Source organism: Microtus oregoni, unplaced genomic scaffold, assembly GCF_018167655.1.
Source record: "Microtus oregoni isolate MIOR12 unplaced genomic scaffold, Mior012 000036F_ref0000092, whole genome shotgun sequence".
NCBI classification, from domain to species: domain Eukaryota; kingdom Metazoa; phylum Chordata; class Mammalia; order Rodentia; family Cricetidae; genus Microtus; species Microtus oregoni.
Window position 1 is genome coordinate 19,248,597 of NW_024543095.1, and position 22,186 is coordinate 19,270,782.

At 43.8% G+C, this 22,186-nt stretch overlaps 1 pseudogene; it reads right to left on the bottom strand.

Moving 5' to 3' along the window:
* Window positions 1–21,733, bottom strand: part of LOC121432836 — a 48,383-nt pseudogene extending 26,650 nt beyond the window's left edge.
* Window positions 21,734–22,186: the final 453 nt, after the last annotated feature.

The window sequence follows — 22,186 nt, forward strand, 5'->3', positions numbered from 1 at the left end:
ATTTGTGGCTATTGTGAAGGGTCTTAATTCTCTGATTTCTTCCCCAGCCCTTTTATCATCTGTATACAGGAGGGTTACTGTTTTATTTTAGTTAATCTTATATCCTGTTACATTACTGAAAGTGTTAATGAGTTGCAGAAGTTCCTCAGTAGATTTTTTTGGGAACACTTATGTAAACTATCTATCATCAGTAAACAATGAGAGTTTGACTTCTTCTTTTCCAGTTTGTATCTCCTTGATATCCTTTTGGTGTCTTATTGCTCTAGCTAGAACCTCAAGAACTATATTGAATAGATATGGAGAGAGTGGACAATCTTGTCTTGTTCCTGATTTCAGTGGGATCACTGGGAGTTTCTCTCCATTTAGTTTGATGATGGCTGTTGGCTTGCTACATAATGTCTTTATTATGTTTAGGTATGTTCCTTGTTTCCCTGCTCTCTTCAAGACATTTATCACAAAGGGACGTTGTATTTTGTCAAAAGCTTTTTTGGCATCTAATGAGAAGATCATGTGGTTTTTATTTTTTAGCTTGTTTATATGGTGGATTACGTTGACAGATTTTCATATGTTGAAGCATCCCTGCATTGTGGGATGAAGCCTACATGATCATGGTAGATGATGGTTCTGATGTGTTCTTGGACTCAATTTGCCAGTATTTTATTTATTATTTTTGCATTAATGTTCATGAGTGAGATTGGTCTGTAATTCTCTTTCTTAGTAATGTCTTTCTGTGGTTTGGGTATCAGGGTAATTGTAGCCTCATAAAAAGATTTTGGTAATGTTCCTCCTGTTTCTATTGTGTGGAATAAATTAAGGAGTATTGGCATTAGTTCTTCTTTCTTGAAAGTCTTGTAGAATTCTGATCTGAAGCCATTTGGTTCTGGGCTTTTTTTTTCTATTTCTTCAGCAGTTATAGATCTGTTTAATTTGTATATCTGGTCTTGACTTAATTTTGGTAAGTGATAGCTGTTTAATTTGCTTATCTGGTCTTGTTTTAATTTAGGTAAGTTATAGTTAACAAAAAAAAAACCCAGAAAGTTGTCCATTTCCTTTAAATTTTCCAGTTTTGGGGAGTACAGGTTTTCGATGATTCTCTTTATTTCCTCTATGTCTGTTGTTGTTGTGGGGTGCTTCGGGGCTGCATTCTGCCACCCAGCTCCCACCACCGGCTAGCTTTACCCAAAATAACAACACACAAATTGTATTCTTTTAAACACAGCTTGGCCCATTAACTCTAGCCCTTACTGGCTAATTCTGATATCCCGATCAACCCATCTCTAATAAACTGTGTAACACTGGTCTTACCGGGAAAGATTCAGCATGTCTGACCTGGCGGCTTGCTTCATCACGTGCGTCTGCCTGGGAGAAGGGAGCATGGCCTCTCTCTGAGCTCACTTCCTCTTCCTCCCAGCATTCTGTTCTGTTTACTCCTCCCACCTATGTTTTAACCTATCAGGGCCAAGCAGTTTCTTTATTGCTTAACCAATGAAATCAACAGATTGATATATGACACTCCCACATCATGTTGTTATGTCCCCCTTTTTATTTCTGATTTTGTTAATTTGAATATTCTCTCTCTGCCTTTTGGGTAGTTTGGATAAAGGTTTATCTATTTTGTTGATTTTCTAGAAGAATCAGTTCTTTGTCTCATTGATTCTTTGTATTATTTTTTTGTTTCTATTTTGTTGATTTCAGCTCTCAATTTGATTATTTCCTGCCATCTAGTTCTCTTAGGTGAGTTTGCTTCTTTCTGTTCTAAAGTTTTCAAATGTTCTGTTAATTCACTAGTGTGGGATTTTTCCAGCTTCTTTATGTAGGCGTTTAGTGCTATAAACTTTCCTTTTAGCACTGCTTTCATTGTCTCCCATGAATTTGGGTATGTTGTGTGATCATTTTCATTGAATTTTAGGAAGTCTTTAATTTCTCCCTTTATTTCTTCCTTGACCCACTGATGATTCAGGTGAGCATTGTTTAATTTCCATGTATTTATGGGTTTTCTGGATTAGTATTGTTGTTGACTTCTAATTTTATACCATGGTGATCTGATAAGGTACATTGGGTTATTCCATTTTTTTTGTATTTGTTGAGGTTTGTTTTGTTACCAAGTATGTGGTAAATTTTTGAAAAGGTTCCATGAGGTCCTGAGAAGAAGGTATATTCTTTTCTGTTTGGATGGAATATTCTATAGATGTCTATTAAGTCCATTTGTGTTATAACATCTGTTAGTTCTTTTATTTCTTTGTTCATTTTTTTGTCTGGTTGACCTGTCCAGTGGTGAGAAGGGAGTGTTGAAGTCTCCCACTATTAGTGTGTTGGGTTAAATGTATGATTTAAGCTTAAGAAGTGTTTCTTTGACATATGAGAGTCCTCTTGTATTTGGGGCATAGATGTTCAGTATTGAAATTTCCTCTTGATGAATTTCTCCTGTGACTAATATGAAATGACCTTCTCTGTCTTTTTTGACTGATTTTAGCTTGAAATCTATTTTGTTAGATATTAGGATAGCTATACCTGATTGTTTCTTAGGTCCATTTGATTGGTATATTTTTTTCTCAACCCTTTACTCTGAGATGATGTCTGTCTTTGAAGTTGAAATTTGTTTCTTGTGTGTAGAAGAAGGATGGATTCTGTTTTCGTATCCAATCTGTTAGCCTGTGCCTTTTTATGGGTGAGTTGAGTCCATTTACATTAAGAGGTATTAATGACCAATGATTGCTATCTCCTGTTAATTTAGTTTTCATTGTTGGGATTGTTAATTTGTGCATTTTTTTCTTCTTTGGGATTTGCTGTTATGAGATCATCAATTATCTGTTTCTTTGTTGGTGTAGCCATCTTCCTTTGGTTGGAGTTTTCCTTCTAGTACTTTGTATAGGGTTGGATTTGTGACTAGGCATTGGTGAAATCTAAATTTGTCATGGAATATCTTGTTTTGTCCTTCTATGGTGATTGACAGTTTTGCAGGGTATAGTAGTCTGGGCTGGCATCCGTGGTCTCTTACTGTCTGCATAATGCTTGACCATGACCTTTTGGCTTTCATTGTCTCCAAGGAGAAGTCAGGTGTAATTCTGATACCTTTTTATGTTACTTGGCCTTTTTCCTTAGCAGCTCTTAATATTCATTCTCTACTCTGTATGTTTAGGGTTTTGATTATTATGTGGTGAGAGGACTTTTTTTGGATCCAGTCTATTTGGTGTTCTGTAAGCTTCTCGTATCTTCATAGGCATATCTTTCTTTAGGTAGGGAAAGTTTTCTTCTATGATTTTGTTAAACAAATTTTCTGTGCCTTTGAATTGAATTTCTTATTCTATACCTATTATTCTAAGATTTGGTCTTTTCATGGTGTCCCATATTTCCTGGATATTTTTGGTTAAGTTTTTGTTAGATTTAATGTTTTCTTTAACTGATGAGTCTATTTCCTCTATTGTATCTTCAGTGCTTGAGATTCTCTCTTCCTATCTTGTATTCTGCTGTTCATGCTTATGTTTGTGTTTCCTGATCTTTTTCTCATGATATTTGTTTCTATAACTTCTTCAGCTTGTGTTTTCTTTATTGTCTCTATTTCAGTTTTCAAGTCCTGAATAGTTTCTTTCATATGTTTGATTTCTTTTTCTTGTTTTTTTTAAGTGATTTCCTGATGTCTTCCAATTTTTTTTCTTTGTCTTTTCCTCAATTTTTCTAAGGGAATTTTCATTTCATCTTTAAGAATTTCAAATATTCTCTTGAAGTTTTTTTTAGGTCATTTTCTTCTGGTTCATCAATATTTAGTTTTTCAGGCCTAGCTATTTTAGGGTCTTTAGGTTTTACTGGTGTTGTATTGCTCTTTGTGGTGTAGTGTGTGATCTTACCTTTTCTACTCATCTTTTCCTCTAATAGGTATGGTTGGGGCTGTCTGAGATTCTGTTGAATAATCTTCTAGGTGCCAGTGAATACAAAGCTCAGATGGTTGTTCCTCATGGTACAGTCAGTGTCACAGTTCTAGTTACCCCATGGTTACTCTGTGTTCCTGGAGATAGCTCAGTACTCCTATACTTTGCTCTGCTCCCTTGCAGTTTGCTGTCTCAGGCCTACTTTGGCCTAGGTTGCCGGTTTTGCCCTGTTTCTGTAAATTTTGGTCTAGATCTCCTCCTACAAAAATCTCTGGCTTGGAGTTGGACTTGTTCTGGTGGAGATTGCTGACTCTGGATCTGGTCACTAGCTCAATCCTGATCCACCAGTGTCCCAGAACTGGGTTGGTTCCCAGGGACTGGATTTGCTCCTGGTTTCTGCTCTTAGGGGAGCTTGTTCTCTCTCTGTCCTAGGTAGCTGGTTCTGTACCACTTCAGTTCTGGTGGAGATAGCCGATTCTGAGTTAGGTCGCTGGCTCAATCCTGGTCTGCCAGTTTTTTGGGACTCGGTTGGCTTCTGGAACTGGATTTTCTCCTGACTTCTGCTCCTTGTGGAGCTTCTTTACTTGACGTTTTTATTCATACATAATTATCAGACTTTTCTATTCCTCACTCACTAAAGAAACAACTGCTTCACCCTAAGCAGTGCTGGTCTTGCTCTCCGTGTGCATGTTGGCAGAGTTGTTTGTGAACTAGAGATGTTTTCAGCGATTTGAGAGCCATAGCTCATGGACCCCAGGAAGGCTTTTATTTGGTTCCATCTGCTATAGGGACTCTATTGGAACCTCTAGAACAGTCGTTCTCAACCTGTAGGTTGTGACCCCTGTGGGTATCGAACAACCCTTTCACAGGGGTCGATATCAGGCATCCTGCACATCAGTATAGTATATTACTATTCATAGCAGTAGCAGAATTACAGTTATGAAGTAGCAATGAAATAATTTTATGGTTGGGGCATCACAGCATGAGGAACTATATTAAAGAGTCTTAGCATTGGTAGGGCTGAGAATCACTGATACAGAAATTCTAGAAGGGTGCAGTCAAACTACTTGTTAGTTGATCCGAATATACCCAGGGAAGTCTGTTAGTGTTTTCCATCCTTTGTTTATGTAGATATTCAAAGGGCTTGGGACCTCAAGAAATTCTTTCCTGAGTTCCCTATCTGATGGAGCCACATCTTATTTAGATATCAAAATAATATCTGGTTGAGTTTTTAGCTTTATCTTAAAGCATGATTAGTGATTGCAACATCTAACGTCATTCTGATAACCTGCAGAGGATGTTACCGGGACACCAGCAGAGAAGAGAGAAATTCAAATGCTATATGGGATTGAATAGAGACTGGATTTTTTCCCCTTAAAATCTTGCTGCACATAACACTAAATGTAATGTATGGTACTGGGTTAGATTTTTTGGTAGAAGTGTGGGGGGGGGGTTTAAGTGATGGGGGTGGCTGTAAGCTTTTGAAAACTGGATATGGTGGTACCTCTGCCCCTCCCCCACATCAAGCTACATATACTCCTATCTCTGAACAACAGCATAAGTTCCCCCAGTCAAATCAAGTCTGGGCAGTTCCTGTTCAAGCGTATTCCCAGTGTATCTGTTATGAAGAACAGAAGGGCTACTATGATATGAACGAGTTTGGATGCAAGTCCAGTAAGGTAAAACCATGTCCTCTAGTATTTTTTTAGGGAGAACCCCCTATTTGCCTTCTAGGCCTATGTGCAAGTGGGTGTGCATAAGAATAAAAACAAATGCATTATGGGAAGGGGCAAGTCTCTAACTCTTAACTCTTTAAATAAAATTTTAATTTTTTCCCTTTAAAAATTTTATATGTATGGGTGTGTATGTGATGCTGAGAATTAAACCTAGGGCTTCATGCATGCTTAGAAATTACGTTACCACTGAGCTGCATCTAAGCCCCCACTATTCTACCCCTGTTGTTATTTATGTATTCTTCAAGATCAGACTCTAGGAGATGCCTCCATGCATCTCTGTTCTTCTTTCCATCTTCCCAGGCATCCAGGGTCTTCTCCATTCCCCCGGTGTGGAATACACCCGCTGGCTTTGCCCTTACTGTTCTGTTCATACTACGCCCACCACCCAATGTCTTCCTCACTACGCAGTCTCTTGCTATGCCAGGGTGTTCCTGCCATACCACATATGTATTTCCTGTCCTACATGGAAGATTTAACAAAGCTCACAGCCAAACCAAGTTAATGCTTTTGAGGACTGGAGCCAGCCCACCTTTCTTGGCACAGTGAGCACAATCTTCTCATGGTTAACATGTGTGTTATGTGGTACCTTTTCTCAGTGCAGCATTCTCATCCTGCTTCCTCTGCATCTGATTGGTGACAGACTCTCTGCCTTTCCTCTTTTCAGAATTCTCCTAGTCTGGTTGCCCTGCCTATGCTTCCTGCCTGGCTACTGGCCAATCAGTGCTTTATTAAACCAAATGAGTGACAGATCTTTACAGTGTACAAGACCATTATCCCACAGCACACACCCATGTATTTAAAATCAAGGTCCCAGTGCTGGGGGTGTAACTAAGTGGCAAACATTTGTTAAGCATGTACATGCCTTGGATCAATCTTCAGTACCACAAAAGAGCTGATCAAACAAGCAAAATGAAGGTTCTGTCTTTAGAATTTTGTTTACATATGACAGTTTCTTCCAGCAGATATTTATAGATCCTGGCAGTGCACAAATACGTAACTGCACACTCGCTGGGATAGCTCTATTAAAGAACAGCTGTACGATGCAAATGCTTCCTACTATGATCAGTCCCTTTTAATGCTAATGCGTTGAGACACACATAAGAGCGATCTTAGAATCTTGCTAATAACCAATAAGAGGGAAAATGTCGTTATGCTATGTCTAGTTACTTAGTTCCCAAAGGCAAAGGCATTTCTTGAACAAATGGTGATTTAGTCTCCACCAAGAGACCAAAGGCATGCACACAGTCTGCACAGACTCTGTAGGTGGTTCGTAAGAGAACTAAACGCTGAGAGCTGGGAGGCATGCTCAGGGCGGTGACAGTTAGACTTGGGAGGCATGCTCAGGGCGGTGACAGTTAGACTTGGGAGGCATGCTCAGGGCGGTGACAGTTAGACTTGGGAGGCATGCTCAGGGCTGTGACAGTTAGACTCTGAGGCTAAGAGGCTTTGCTGTACCGTGAAGGACTAGGGGGAAGCAAAGGCGCTACCTCAGTTTCTGCTATTGACACGGAGCTTCCTGTCTTCCCTAGTGAGCAGCCTGGAAGGACAAAAACAGATGGCTAATTACCATAATGCACAGAGATTTCGAGGGTCCTGGGTGCACACTCAGGCGTGACCAAGCCAAGAGCAGCTGCATCTGAAGCGGCGTGTGGATCCCACATTAGGCCTTCCCCACACACCCACTCGGACCTTTCTGGAGAGAGGCAGATGGCCGAGAGAAACATGGGGAAAGGCCCTCGTGACCAGCTGCAGAGTCCCTTTTCCAGCCAAACTATCGGTGCTAACATGAAGCTCATCGGCTCCGTTGTGTCTTTCTTGCAGGGTTTGCCTTGAAATTCCATTCTTAGCATTTCTTACTGTAGGGAATCTCAGTCCTTAGACCAAAGACAGTCTGCTCCAGCCTGGCCTGGCAGAGGGCCAGCCATCTTCCATACAGCTAAACTTCAGGGGGCCAGTGAGATGCCAGGCTCTTCCTGTTTGACACTAGAATTGAGGCAGAAGTTTGAGGGGTACATGAGACTCTTGTTCATCCTAGGGTTTAACAGCAGACCATCCCACCTCTCATCTGAGTGCTGAAAAATAAGTCTAACAGACAACATTAAAAGCAACAATGAGAGTCTCTTCTTAGTGATGGATCAAGATTGGTTTTTTTTCCCCTTTGGCAAACTCTCTGGCGGGCTAGTGAGATCCAGCAGACAGGGGCGCTTGCTGCTGAGCCTAACTGCATGAGTTTGATCCTAGAATCACAAGGTGGTAGGAGAGGACCAACCTGCCCAAGTGCAGCACCCTCCCCATAAAAGATGCTAAAAGGAAAGACTGTTTGAGAGATGGGGTCTTGCTAGATGGTAGCATATGGAGTGTGCACTAGCAAAGCCCTCGGTTTAAGCCCCAGCAGAATGAGGAAGAGGGGAAGTGGAGAAGGAGAGGCATGGGAGAGAATATGAATAATCTCTTGTCGCTCATGGGGGAGGGAGAAGATGGCTGGCTACAGTGACAAAGGCGGGTGTTGTGGTCTATGAATGAACTGTCCTCTGCCAAGGCTCATATGTCAAAGGCCTTGTTGCCAGCTGACAGACTTTGAGGAAGTGATTGGTTCATGAGCACTCTGACCTAATTAATGGGCCAATACTTTGGTGGATTAATAATCTAGTGCTCTTGGGAGCTGGTAGAAATTAGAGGGCAAAGCCTGCCTGAGAGACCTGGACCCCTGGGGCTGCCTGTGAAGTCTTGTCTCACCCCATCTCTCTCTCCTCTAGCTTGGCTCTCTGCTTCGTGGCTGTCCTGTGGTGAGCAGCCTCCTCCATGGAACACTCCTGTGCCCTGATAGGTTGCCTTACTTCAGGCCAGCATCAATGGAAACTCTGTAACTGTGAACCAGGTATGTCCTTCCTCCTTTATCTTCATCTCAGACACTCTGCCATGGTGACAAATCCCTGCCTAACAGAGAAGTCTACTTGTGATATCCAACTGTGAAGACAAAGATAAAGCCGACATACATAAATAACATATAAATAATACAAGTTACGTTCTTCTTCATGACCTACAAGGCCAAGTTTGATTTCCATTTTTATTTTTGTGTTATAAGATGTCATGTAGTCCAAGCTGACCTTAAACTTCTCATCTTTTGACCCCCAGCTAACAAGAACTAAGCTTTTATGTATTCATTACCATGACCAGCTCTAAGTTCGAATTTAGACTCCATAGAATCCTCAGTTGTCTCAAAAGTCTGGGGAGGGCTCCTGCCAATAAACCCGACTTCCATTTCTTCCCTCACTAATCTGCTCACTCTAATCTGCACAGAGGAAGTCTGCGCATGCTTGTGGAGCAGTAAAAGATGTCTAAAAACATCAAAATCATAACTGACAGTTATCGGTGCAATGTCACCCTCTTCACACACCAGTTGTCAATAAAGCCTATTGTATGCAAAGGGGCTTTGGATGACTCAGCAGTGCTGAGCTCAAGGGGACCTGATTCCAAGCATGCCACGTAGAGTCAGAGTGGCAAGGTGATCCTCAAACAGTTCTGCAAAAGCAGGAAATAAGAACTAGAGCTGACTATGACTTAGCCCTCAGGCTTCACCAGAAACATTGAGGAAAACACCGAGCTTCAAACAATCCGCACAATTAGTCCTTCTTGTGCAACTGGAAGGGCAGGGTGACCTGGGCGGCATATGGCATATGTTTGTATAGCTAGTTATTTAAAAGTCTGTCTTTCTAAAATATGTATGCATTTGATATATCTAAAAGAGCAGAGCCTTTTATATATATATAAAATATATATAAAATCTGATCTCAAAAAAATAGATCACTAGATCGTTCTTCTGACTTTGACCCTTGGTCATCAAATCAATATTTGGAGGGTCCTCAGTCACAGAACTTCCTTCCTCTTTCTAAACTAAGGTATAGCTACAAGGTGACAGTTTCAGAGGTAGCACATCAAACTGCATCCAGGCTAGTGGTCATCAGCTGTCCTGGGAGCCCCCAGCCTGTGACAGCTCATGGGCTCCAGTTGCTTCCAACTCTGTACCTCTGTACTGGCTCCCTAGGGCACAGGGACCCACTTGCTGTCCCTTGCCTCTCAGTTACAGAGAGAGTCCTTCTGTTTTTGTTTTTGGCTTCTTTACCTACAGCCTGCCCAGTCCTACCCTGACCTCTATTCTAATCCTTCTGTAGCACTGGTTTCAGACCTGCCCCAGACTGAGGATACTACTCCTTAGTTGTGGTCTCTTGGACTGCCCTAGAGAGGAATATAAGACGGGAGGAGACAGCTCTCACACACAGTCTCATTCTGAGATTCCTGGAGGCAGGATTGCCATTTCAGACTGGGGTAGAGGTAAGAACCAGTGGATGCTGTTTGCTTTTCTGACCTTCAGGTTGAACCCCAATATCTGTGGGTTTTAATTAATTGTGCTACATAATGGGAGTGGCTTTATATTTCTAAAGAGAATGACTTTATGTTTTCTTGTTATATGCTCTTTTAAAAAGTAGTTTTATTTTATGTGTATTGTGTATGATTGGGTGTATGTATGTATGTATATAATGTGCATGTGTGAGCCTATGGTTGTTAGAAGAGGATGTTGGGTCCTCTGGAACTGAGCAACAAGTGGCTATGAGCCACCATATGGGTGCTGGAAGCAGAACTGGATCCTCTGCAGGAGCAGCAAGTGCTCTTAACTGCTGAACCACAACGAGCAGCCCCCACTATAAATGATTTTCTATGCAATAGACACAACCTTCCTGCTGACAGAGGTTCTTCCCAGAGTCTTGTTTCTAGACAAGCCACATCTATTCTCTAATTCATGAATCTAAAGCAAAACAAAATCAAAACAAAAAACCCTAGTTTTCATTATTGCAGAAAATAAATTTTATCTAGTCTTTTTCATGTCCAGATCTTTCCGTTTTTTGGGGAAAGCCCCATAGAATGTCACCAGTGAGTTTGTATTTGGAGGACTGGATTGAACACTGAGCAAACTGCTAACCTAAACATTATACATGCTGAGAAACACTGGTGTTAAATAAAATATGTGCTCAAATGGTTTCCTTAGAGTGAGGAATTCTAGTACATAGACATGACCATTATGTAACCTTGGCTGCACTTCAAATATTTGTAGAGGATTTGTGTGTGTGCATATGCTCTTGAGTTTGTGTTTGTGTGTGTATACAGAAGACAGATAGACATATGTGCACATACAGAGAGAGAGAGAGAGAGAGAGAGAGAAGAAAGAGAGAGAAAGAATGTTTTCTTTTATAGCCTATAACTCTCTATGCAGTCCAATTTCAACTTCCTATTTAGTTTTCCTCCCAGCATGGCACCCTTCTCTTGTGCCCTGAACCTTGCATATACTCATGGGTCTCTATTGTGGGAATCAAGTTGATCACTATTTTGGTTCACCTCTTATGAAAAGGTTCCTCAAACTTCCTTTAGACTTTAAGTCCACAGGAGCCTACTTCCATCCTAATTGAGCAACAGGATTTCAATACTTGGACTTTGAACGCATTCAGAACACTCTCACGCTGTGGTTAACATAACTCGGTACTGCTGATCTAATTCCTCTTGAGTGTCCCCTCATTATTCTACCCTCCTCCTCACAAACTGTTTTTGCCGTGGTGGGGATCAAACCCACAGCTCGGCTCACTTGAGGTAAATACTTTGCCTTTGAGCTCCATCTTCATCCTGATCCCACCAACACCACTTAAGCATTTCAAAAAAAAAAAAAAGGGAAAAAAAGGGTCTCTCTACAAAGCAAAATATGCGATCCATAAAAATCATTCTTTGTTCATCTCCCATCTAACCAGATACAATGAGATGAGAAAACTGGGTTAGTTTCTCCCCGCAGACCTCTTGCCTTTACCTACTGCCCTGCCTTTTATCCAAACCTACTGACCAGTCTACAGTCATGCTTCTCAACAGCTTAGAGAGCTCTTAGCCAGGCTTTATTTGTATAAAAAAATGAATGTGTTTCCTGGTTATTAATCCTTTCTTTCCTAAAGGTGTCTCTCAACACTCTTTGTTTTCTTCTCTCAGGCATTTTGTTTGTGCGGTGCATGTGAGTGTGTGTGTTATATGCATATTCATGTGTAAAATTTTGTGTATGCTGGAGTGCATGCCTGTGAGGCACAGAGGTCTGCCTCATTCACTTTCCAGCTTCCTTTTAGAGATATGGTCTCTTTACTGATCTGGAGCTAGGCTGACTGCCAGCAAAGCCAGGAGTTTGCCTCTCTTGGTACCCCTGTGCTGCAGTTACAGATGCTAGAGGGTAACATCTGCCTTTTCATGTGGGTGCTGGGGATTTGAACTCAGGTCCTCATGCTTGCACAGCAAATACTCCACCCAGTAATACATCTCCTCAGCCCTGCAACACCATTTTTCCTAGTTTCTATGTCCTCCCTTGATCCATGTTTTACCTTATATATCCTGCAGTAGTAATAGTTCTAGCCTCTTGACTCACATTTGGTTATAATGTAGAAAGGGCGGGAAAATCCCGCCATTGTGATGCTTCATAACTAAGTCCATAACTGTGAAGTAATGGAATGCAGGCATTTTAATAGGAGAAAAAGCATTCTGTGTGCCTTGGGCATTGTTTGAATGAATATAAATAATTACCCACAGGCCAACCAGCTTTCTTCTACCATAACACATGCCTAAGATAGCTGGATGTGGTCCCTCATACCTGTAATCGCAGCATTTGGAAAGCTGGGAAAGAAGAATTTATGAGTTCAAGACCATCCTAGGCTACAAAATGAGACTGTCTCAAATAAATTCTTTTAAAGTTGGGGAGACAATTTAGTTGGTAAAGCAGTTGGCAAGTGAGCTTGAGGACTTGAGTTTGTGTAGGGATAGCCCAGCCCCCTAAGGGGGCGTGTTCGCCTCGGGCTAATGTTTACATATAAATCTGGCTAGCGTGAGCCCACCGCCCTCTTTTTTTTGTTTCTCCTGCTCACCGCTGGATCCCTGGTGTTGTAAGCTATCCCCTCACTAACATTTGCTGTTTCATATTAAACTAGCCTGGTTATTATGCCGATTACAGGTTTGGTCCCCAGAACCCAAGAGACAGGACATGTGTGGCAATGTTTGTGATCCTAGTGTTAGGGAGGCAGAACAGGTGAATCCCCGGTGTCCACTGGCCAGTCAGCCAAGTCTCGCTGAGAATCCCCCAAGTCCTGGGGAGAGTCTCTGCTTCAAAAAGCCAAGTGCGAAGCCCAACAGGTAACTGAGTTGGTAAAGCGCATAAGGGTGAGTTAATAAACATTGAAAATATAAAAGTGCTATTGCACCCAAGCCAGGCAGAGTGCTGAATGAGCTTCCGCAGCTCAGGGTACTCTGGGGCTTTGTGCACAGTGTGGTGAAGTCTCAAGTGTATGCTGAGGAGGAGGGAGGTATTCATGTGGAATTTTGCAGGGTGTTTCACTCAACTGACCCTTGAATGGATTTTCCCGATACCGATGTTGGCTTCCTCTTCCTGATTCTTGCCAGAGCCAAGGAAAGGTTGACTGTAGGGAGTAGTATAGACTTGGACCTGGGACCTCCACTCTCATTAGATGGGTGGATGGGTACAAAGTTATAGACCAGGCTCTTCAGCTCCGTGGTGGAGGGGGAAGCAGCAGGGGTCAGGGGGTAACTGGAAATTCAGGAAGACACATAGGCAGAGCATAGTCCATGTCACTGGGGAGGAAGGGAGGGCATTAGCAAGAAAGAGGCAACACTAGCTATGGGTCTATTCTTAGAAGGCTGGCATCCCATGACGTCATACAAGGCCGATGGGATGGTCATGAGCTCAGTATCAGTTACTAAGGACAGAGGAGTAGAGGAACAAATAACAGGCAGACTTGACATTCAACGGGGTTCATTTGGTTTCTTTAACCTCTTCAACAGGCACAAGGAGAAGCCACTGGGCCCAATCATAGGAAACAGAGAGTCTGAGCTGAGGACACCAAGATAGCATAACGCATCTAAGCACTGTACCTGTTCCAAGTTTCTCTTTATTTGGCAGCTGCTCCAAGAAAGAGCTGTGGGCTGGCATGCGCTGTGGGATGGCTCTCACTGGATGCCTTCCTGTCTGTCAGGAAGAACGCACTAACTGGAACTACTGGATGCTTCCCTGGGAAGAAGGATACAAAGGAGGAAGAGGGAGCCACTGAAAGGAGGGAGGGGCCAGAGAGAGATTCATCAGTTTCCACTTGCTGATGGCCAGCTCAGTCTGTGGTTCCCTAGGAGTTCAAAGTCTGGCTCCACCCAGCTAACAGCCGCTGGGCACAGCTGTAATCGCTATCAAACACCATGTAATAACTGGCTGGGGTTAATCAAATATAATGCCCAAGCCAGACCTATGAAATTGTACCACAAAGGGGACTTTAATCAGCCTTTTATCTGTACCGAGCTCTGTCCTAAGAAGCCTGCTTTTGTTTGCCCAGATAAGAGACAATGGGGGAGCCAGGCGCTGCCCGCTCTCTGCCACACAACAAGGGGATTGTCTGCAAACAGCAGATCATTCAAGGCCACGGGAGGGAGAAGGCAGAAGAAGCTGCCGGAATCTACAAAAGTGCTCACTGTTAGCGGCCACGCCTCCGCGTGTTTAAATTCAGGCCACATTCCCGCTGGAGCTTCCAAAATATAAGCAGCAGAGAAACAAAAAGGCTCCAGTGCGCCCTGCGTAAGTGGATCTGTCTTCGGCCCTCTGCGGGACTTTCTTGTCTGCGGATTGCTGAAAGGAGGAAGGAACGCTGACCTTTGGTTCTGTCACCAGGCTTGGCTCAGGTCTCCCAGAGCTGGATGGGTTTCACAGGCAGGTGGATTAAAGCTCTGGCTCTCCAGTCTGCGCCAGATGGTACCTGCCCAAACTCTTGGACTATGACAAAGGAGGGAGGGGGCACAAAAAGGTCAGAAGAAGAGAGAGGACTAGAGGGCATGACATTTTAGTCACCCAATTCAATTCTGTTTGACAAATGTTTGAACAGTTTTGGGGAGGCTGACTGAGACACACCCCCACACAAACACACAGCTCCAAATCTACCTGTTTATGTGGAGGAACAGAAAACGCTCAAGCTAAAGAGCACCCATGTTCTCTTCCTTCATACTGTCAAGCTCTTCAAACGAGGACATGGACATTAAAGAGGAAAGGGGGCCGGGAGTCCCAGCTTTGCCCTATAAGATCCCCCCAAATTCTGGCAAGATCATGAGACAGCCAGGGGACCGTGTCGAATGTCGCTGGAGGAAGAACTGTTGAGGATTACTTATCTGTTACCACTTGGGAATGAAGACATGGTGGCAGGCCTCAAAAAGAAAATGCTTTGCCCAAGGCCTCTTGGCCATTTCATAGCAGACAAGAGATGAGAGCCCTGTCTTGCCAACTCAAGGCCCAGTCAATTGCACCACAGTGCCTCCTGTTCAGTCTCTTTGGAAATGCACATTCTGAAACCCATTCCACGGGTACCAGACAGCTCAGGGTCTAGCCAGTCCCCAAGGTGTCTTCCATTCAGTGGCCAGTTCCTTGAACTCACTGCTTAGGATCTTCAGAGTTTAGATTGTGTCTTCTCTAAACTTTGCTCGGGATTCTAAATCTTTAATGGAAGCGGAGAAGAAGGAATGGAGGGGTTAGACTGATCAGCTAAGGAGAGAGGAACTACTTCCTGTTAGGAGGCTCTCTGTGGGCCCTCAGCCCCAGTTGGTGTGACAGCAGGACCTGCCTCACTCAGCATCAGTTGGTACTATATCCAAGCACGTTTGGGGACAACAGTGACAGGAGGACATTTCTGTGCCTGACAAGTGGTAGAGACTGCAGGGATAATGCTATTGATGGGACATTTGTCTGGATGTTTGTGTCTGAAAAGAAAACGAACAGTGCCCAGCCTGGAGGGTCAGCAGGGTGGCGGGAAGGAAGTTAAGTGATGGGGACAACAGAAGTTCTGTGCATGGAGCGGCCCCAAAGGGCATCAGTCCTTCATCATTCTCGTTTTTAAAGCAATATTGCTGACTGCTGCTTGGAAATGGTTCAGTTTCCCTAAAGACATTCTGGGCTGTAATTTTAGATTTCACGTTAGATTCGTAGTCTTTCCTGTCATGCTATAGATCAGTGCTTCTCAGTCTGTGGGTCACAACCCGTCTGGGGGTTGAACAATCCTTCAAGACCAAGACCATTGGAAAACACTAATATTTACATTATGATTCATAACTGTCAAACTAATTTTTTGGTTGGGGTCAGCACAGCAGGGGGAACTGCATTGAAGGGTCGCAGCATCAGGAAGGTTGAGAAGCTTGTCAAGTCCTGTCTTGGCCAATGTGCAGCATGCCTTTCAGAATTGCTGGAGGATGTTTGGCGTGGCCCTTGTGAAGCAAAATGGTTACAGCAAAGTGATTATTAGCTAAATTAGATCAACAAATTGGGTTGGTGGGGCCTAGTGACATCTTCTTTTGATAATAACTTCTTTGAAAAATATACTAATTATGGCTTTGCCTTGCACTGCACTAATAGGCCTACAAGCTTTCTTCAGTAGCAATCCTGCCTCGGGTTCTTTCACTTGCGGTCCTGGCAATTAAGCGCTATCCCAATTCGTAAGAACAATCGCCTCTTTTTCAGTCATTGTGCGAGGAGTTCCACATAAAAGCTGCTGTTACCTAAAATATGATCTCGTAAATAAATGAAGGATGATCTCCTATTCATGAGATCAATAAAGGTCTGTTATTAAAATTCTCAGTAGAAAACTGTTTGCCAATTCTATCCACTTTCCCCCCGTTCCTCCCTCCTATCTCCCTCCCTCCATCCCTCTCTCCCTTTCTTCCCATGTATCTTTAAAGGCTATGAAGGTCCAGACATAGTGGTACAAACCTGAAATCTCAGAGTTTGAGAGGCAGAGGCTACGAGTTCAAGGACAACCCGGGCTACACAGCAAGCTGCATTTCAGCAGGGTCAAATGAAACTCCATCTCAATACACCAGAGAAAAATGAAAGCAAATCAAGTCCTTCCCTTTGCATTAGTTTTAATGAAAGAGACAGAGATAAGTATCTGTGGTGTGTGTGGGGGGGGGGACTTCCTATATTGTTAAAATAAAGGAAATACAGGAACGATTTAGAAATAAAATAGATAAGTGTGTGGGTTTCTCCTTTATTGTTAAAATAAAGCCTACAGGGAAGATTTGGAAAGAAAGCAGGGTGTTCTTCTCTCCAAACAATGACCAGTGAGCCAGTGGCCAGCTCTGAGTGCATCCGTCTCAGGCTCCCGCCCACTTGCCTTACTGGAAAGCTGTGCTGGCTGCCAGCCTTCCCTCTCCCCAGGCTCTTGCCTTTTATTCCTTTCAAGTAATCCAATCCTGCTGCTCCTTCCTGTAGGAAACCATACTGACCTACAGGTCAGATTGACCTGGTTCAAATCTATGAGATAAAACCACGTGAAATTGCTCTTTTTATACACCAGAGATGGTCAAATATTGGCACTTTCATGTGGTTTATCCTAATATCAACACACCATTATCTCTAAGGAAGCATCTTGTAAACGCATTGATACAGAGGGCTCACTAGTGACCGTGTACAGCCATAGAGCCTCAGTTCCGAGAGCAGCAGTGGTATCTCATTCCATATCAGTTTGACAAGGCTTCTCAGGCTCACCTCTTTCTCCAGACGGCAGGTCCCAGGGCAATGGAGCAGACATGTGGAGAGATACAAGGGAAATTGGCAGGGACAGGTCATCTTCAGAGCTTAGGAATTTGAAGAGGGAGGGGAGGGAACAGAAGAGGTAATGGCTGCCTTTCCCAGTAAGCATGCTTCTTTCCCATGCTGAAGAACAGACATTTTGGTGGGGACCTTCTAAAAGTGTGTTCAGACAACTCATGACTGGAGAGAGAAAGATGGTGTGTGTGTACGGTGGGGGGACAAAAAGAGAAGATGGTAGGGGGAGATGAGAAGATGGTGGGGGGAGATGAGAAGATGGTGGAGGAGGAGATGAGAAGATGGTGGGGGGAGATGAGAAGATGGTGGGGGGAAGACGGGAAAATGGTGTGTAGTGGGGAGATGAGAAGATGGTGGGGGGAGATGAGAAAGTGGTGGGGGGAAGATGGGAAAATGGTGTGGGGGGAGATGAGAAGATGGTGGGGGGAGATGAGAAAGTGGTGGGGGGAAGATGAGAAAATGGTGTATGATGGGGGGAAATAGCTAGAGCTTGTAAAGTGGAGTCAGGTTTCTGTGACACTTGGAGCTTTGATAGCCTCAGCATCTCAGGGTTTCTATTGCTATGGGAATACACTATGACCATGGCAACTCTTATAAAGGAAAACATTTAAGTGGCCTCGCTTACAGCTTAGAAGTTAGTTCATCGCATCATGGCAGGAAGCATGGTGGCATGCAGGCAGACATGGTGCTGGAGAGGTAGCAGAGAGTTCTATATCCAGATTGGTAGGCAGCAGAAAGAGAGAATCACACTGGGCCTGGCTTTAGCTTCTGAGGCCTCAAAGCCTGCCACCAGTGACACGCTCCCACTAACGAGTCTACACTTCCCAATAGCGCTGCGCCCTATGAACTTATGGGGACCATTTTCTTTCAAACCATCACACTAGGGGACTTCTGAATACAAGGAGTCATGTAAACACATTCCTAAGACTTCTCAGGACATAAATGTAAGAAGCCGTGGCATTCCAGCTCCACTTATGCCTAAAAAACATGCCTTTGGCATGCTGTAGTGGGGGGGCAGGGAGTAATTGAAACACAGGGCATCTTGCAGACAGTGGGAAGCTACTATTGAATTGGCAAACCAATGATATCATCAGATGTGCCTCTGAGCAAAAGCACCCACCAGCTGTCTGAAAGATGGGTCAAAGAGGTTTGTGTTAGATGGCAGAGACCCAGCTAGGAGCTATTTTAGTCAGACCGAAAGAGCCAAGTTTGAAAGGGCAGAATTCCTGAGCACAGATCTCAGCTGATCTCACTGAGCAAAAGTCTGCAGGGACTGTACCCCAGGAGATCTGGCTCTCCCATTCCTAAGTCCACCCTCAAGTAGGTCTGGAAAATGCTTTCATCTGGTTCCCATCTGGAAAGCCCTTGAATCAGCCCTCCGTCCACCCACACCAGTGATAAACCGAGCTCAATTACTCCTCGATCCTCTTCTTCCCCACGTTAAGTTTCGTTCCCCTTTGATAGATCAGTGCTTTGAGGGCCTTGAACTCCGGTCCTCAGTTCTGCTCTGTTTGGCCAGGCCTCAGCTTCTTCCTCTTTACTTAACTGACAAATTATTTTTATAGGGGGTGAGATTTATTTATTTTTATTTTGTGTGTATGAATGATTTGCTGGCATGTACATAGGTCAGTCATGTGCACGCAGTACCGCAGAGACCAGAATACATTCATGTGAACATCGGGTAGGCTGCCTACAGCAAAATAGGGGAATCTCTGCTATTTGATGGCATTTTAAAGCCAAATGATGTACAGCAGGCCTACAAACGCACCTGCCTTTTGCTCTAGAGGGAGACCTTCCCTTAATTATCTTGAATAAGATACATGGCTCACTTTTCTCTAGATGAAAAAATGACCTCTTTATACTGTGAAATATACAAGATCCTTGGAAACATAGTCTTGAAAGAAAGACAATCAGTACCTCACTCCCAAAATGAGCAGAAATAAGTTACCCACTAGGAAGCTGTCTTCCAATGTTAGCTGGCAGCCCCATGCATCACATTTAACCCCTTTCCCCGAGCTGTAATCTCAAATTTCCTGCTGCAGTTGAAATTCCATCCAGATATCTCCAGCGGTTAAATGTAAACATTTTAAGATAGGCAATTGCCTATAATCCCAGTGCCTGCGAGATGGAAGCAGGAGAATAGGGAATTCAGGGCCATTCTCAGCTACATGCAGAGTTTGAGGCCAGTCTGATACTCTGTCCAAAAATAAAAACAAAATAACTAAGGCTATACCTCTTTCTGCCTTAAGTCCCAGTTTCATTGACTGTTTTTCTCAGCTCATCAGGCATCATCCTTTAGTTCCATTTTCTCCCTCATCACTTAGGATCAATTTCCATCATCTCTTCCCTTGGGACGCCTCCTCCTCATCTTCATGTCTCCTTGGCTGATTGTGTTGCCATTAACTTAGTTCAGACTCTCAGCCTACTCCTAGAGTGCTCAGAGAGTCTTCTCATCATTGTCCTAGATTTCTTCTCCTTCACATCCTTCCTCTTCTTAAAAGAATATCGACTTTGTTTTATACGTGAGAGTGTGCACTTAGTGTGTGTATGTGTATCTCCTGTGTACTGGTGCTCGCAGAAGCCAGAAGATGGCATCAGGTCTCTTGGAACTGGAGCTACAGATAGTTGTGAGCCATCATGTAGATTCAAGGAAGCAGATTCTAGCACTTTGGAAGCACATCCAGGGCTCTTACCTGTTGAGCCGTCTCTCCAGCCCTCTAGACTTCCCTCTCTTGAGGAACAGTTCTGAGTACATCATCACATTCATTAGAAAATGTACAACAGTTTCCCATCCTATGCTGGGATGGTTTGAACCTTGTTCTCAAGTATCTAAGGTCCACTCCGCTACCAGGCCTGACCTTAGCTCAGAATCCAACACTGTTCTGCACATGGGTGCTGCCACTCTCTCTACTTGCCAAGCCCACATATGGGTGATCCACCACCTACCTTCCCTACCACACAGAGTTCTGCCCAGAAGTCTACAAACCCATTTCATCACACAAGTTTTTCTATAGCTGGTTCAGTCCACATTGATTTCTTTTAATATTTAGCTTCATGTTATACCATGTGGCTTTTTAATTGCTTATAGTATACATCTGCTGAAGTCTTGAGTCTCTAGAAGACAAGAACTATCATTTTTTATCACTCAATGTCTTTTTGGCACGTGCTTGGCAAAACTAGATTCAGTTCTGCATATCCCCCGCCTAACCTGTCTCCTTACCTGACAAGTGAGAGGGAGTACGTGGATCACAGGGTTGTTGGAATAAACAGATAAGATAATCTGGAGAAATCTTAACAAACTACACATTGTAAAGGAAGAACTCAGTCAAGGCTGACTACCGTTAGTAATCTTACAGTGGATGAGTGTACAGATGGACAGTGCGTGGCTCCCTTTCCTGTGAACACTGAGCAGATGGCCTTGACAATGCCATCAGAGTGTCATGGAGACCCATGGGAGAGGCCGGGTGGAAGACGGGAAAATATGCCACCCTGGCAAGGGTAGCTCTTCACTGGCAGACAGACCCCAGGGATAGGAAAAACCACCAAAGGAACATCCTGGGGGAGTTTTCTAGACTCCTTTGTTTCTGAGCCTATCTGCCTGTTGAACATGCTCTTGACACAGAACTGGGGTATGCTAAGCACTGGAGAATCACTAAAAAGGCAGTGGGATGAGCCTGCTTTCTGGTGAGGCTTGACACTATTTTCAGAGATAAGACCGACTGCCGTGCTTCGGACTGGCAGCTGTCATTGCATTCAAAACCATAACACAGCTTCGTGTTTGCTATTAAAACAAACAACCAAAAACCACCAGCTGTTCGGGGGTGGGGGGAAACAAGGGCGGGGCGGGGGAGAGGCATTATCTCTGAAGTCTTTATTAGCAAATGGCTGTGGTTGTCATTTTCATAGGTTTGCATATGCCAGCCACTGTGATATAGTACGTGTACATGTACATATCAATATATGTAAATATTCTTAACATAACCTGGTAACCTTTCCAATAGCCACCTTAAAGAAAAGGACACTTGAAAGGACAGGATTAAGTATTGTGTCTCTGGTTACACAACTAGTAAGTAACGAAGCCAAGATTCACACCCAGGCCCACACTCCTCCGAAGGCCTGGGAACATGTCCTTGCACAGGAGGTTTCAGGAGAACCCACCCAAGCATGGCCATGGCTCCCTTCTCTGCTCTTGTTTTTGAAGCGTGAGTCACATGGCCATTGAGGATCTAAATGTGGGGGCTGCAAAAATTTGATGACAGGCCCCTGAATGTGCAATGGGTGGAAATGGATCCACATGTACGTGGAGTCTGAGGTGTCTGAGCAGTGCTCGCCCACGCAGCATCGTTGGAGTTCACGGCAGCCTTGGTTCCGAACTCAATATTCACACGCTTTGACCTGCACACGCTCTCTGTCACACCACCAGCCAGGCTGCCTGAAACACCCTGCTCAGCGTCAGAACCCCCGTACGCCATGAATCGCAGCATTTTTTAAAAGATCTATTTTACTTTTATGTATGCGTGCACGTGTCTGCGTGTATGTATATGTACATAAGCGTGTGGGTGCCCTCAGAGGCCAGAAGTGGGTGCTGGATGTCCTGGAGTTGAGGTTATTACAGGCAGCTGTGAACCACTTGATACAGATGCTGGAAGTCAAACTCCAGTTCTCTGCAAGAGCTGCCAGTGATCTTCCCTGCCCGTCCACCTTTGCAGCCCCAATGGCAGCGTTTTTACTGCGCACACACACGCATGGTGATTTCATTGTAAAAAATAGAGTCTTCGTTCAGCTGACATCGAACTCTTTTTACAAGTATTGCATTTTTATTTATTCATTTTGTGTGCATGTATGTGTAGGGTGTGTGTCCCCGCGCACGTGCGTGGGAGTGTGGTTGGCAGAAGGCAACTTGCAAGAGTCAGATTTTTTTCTTT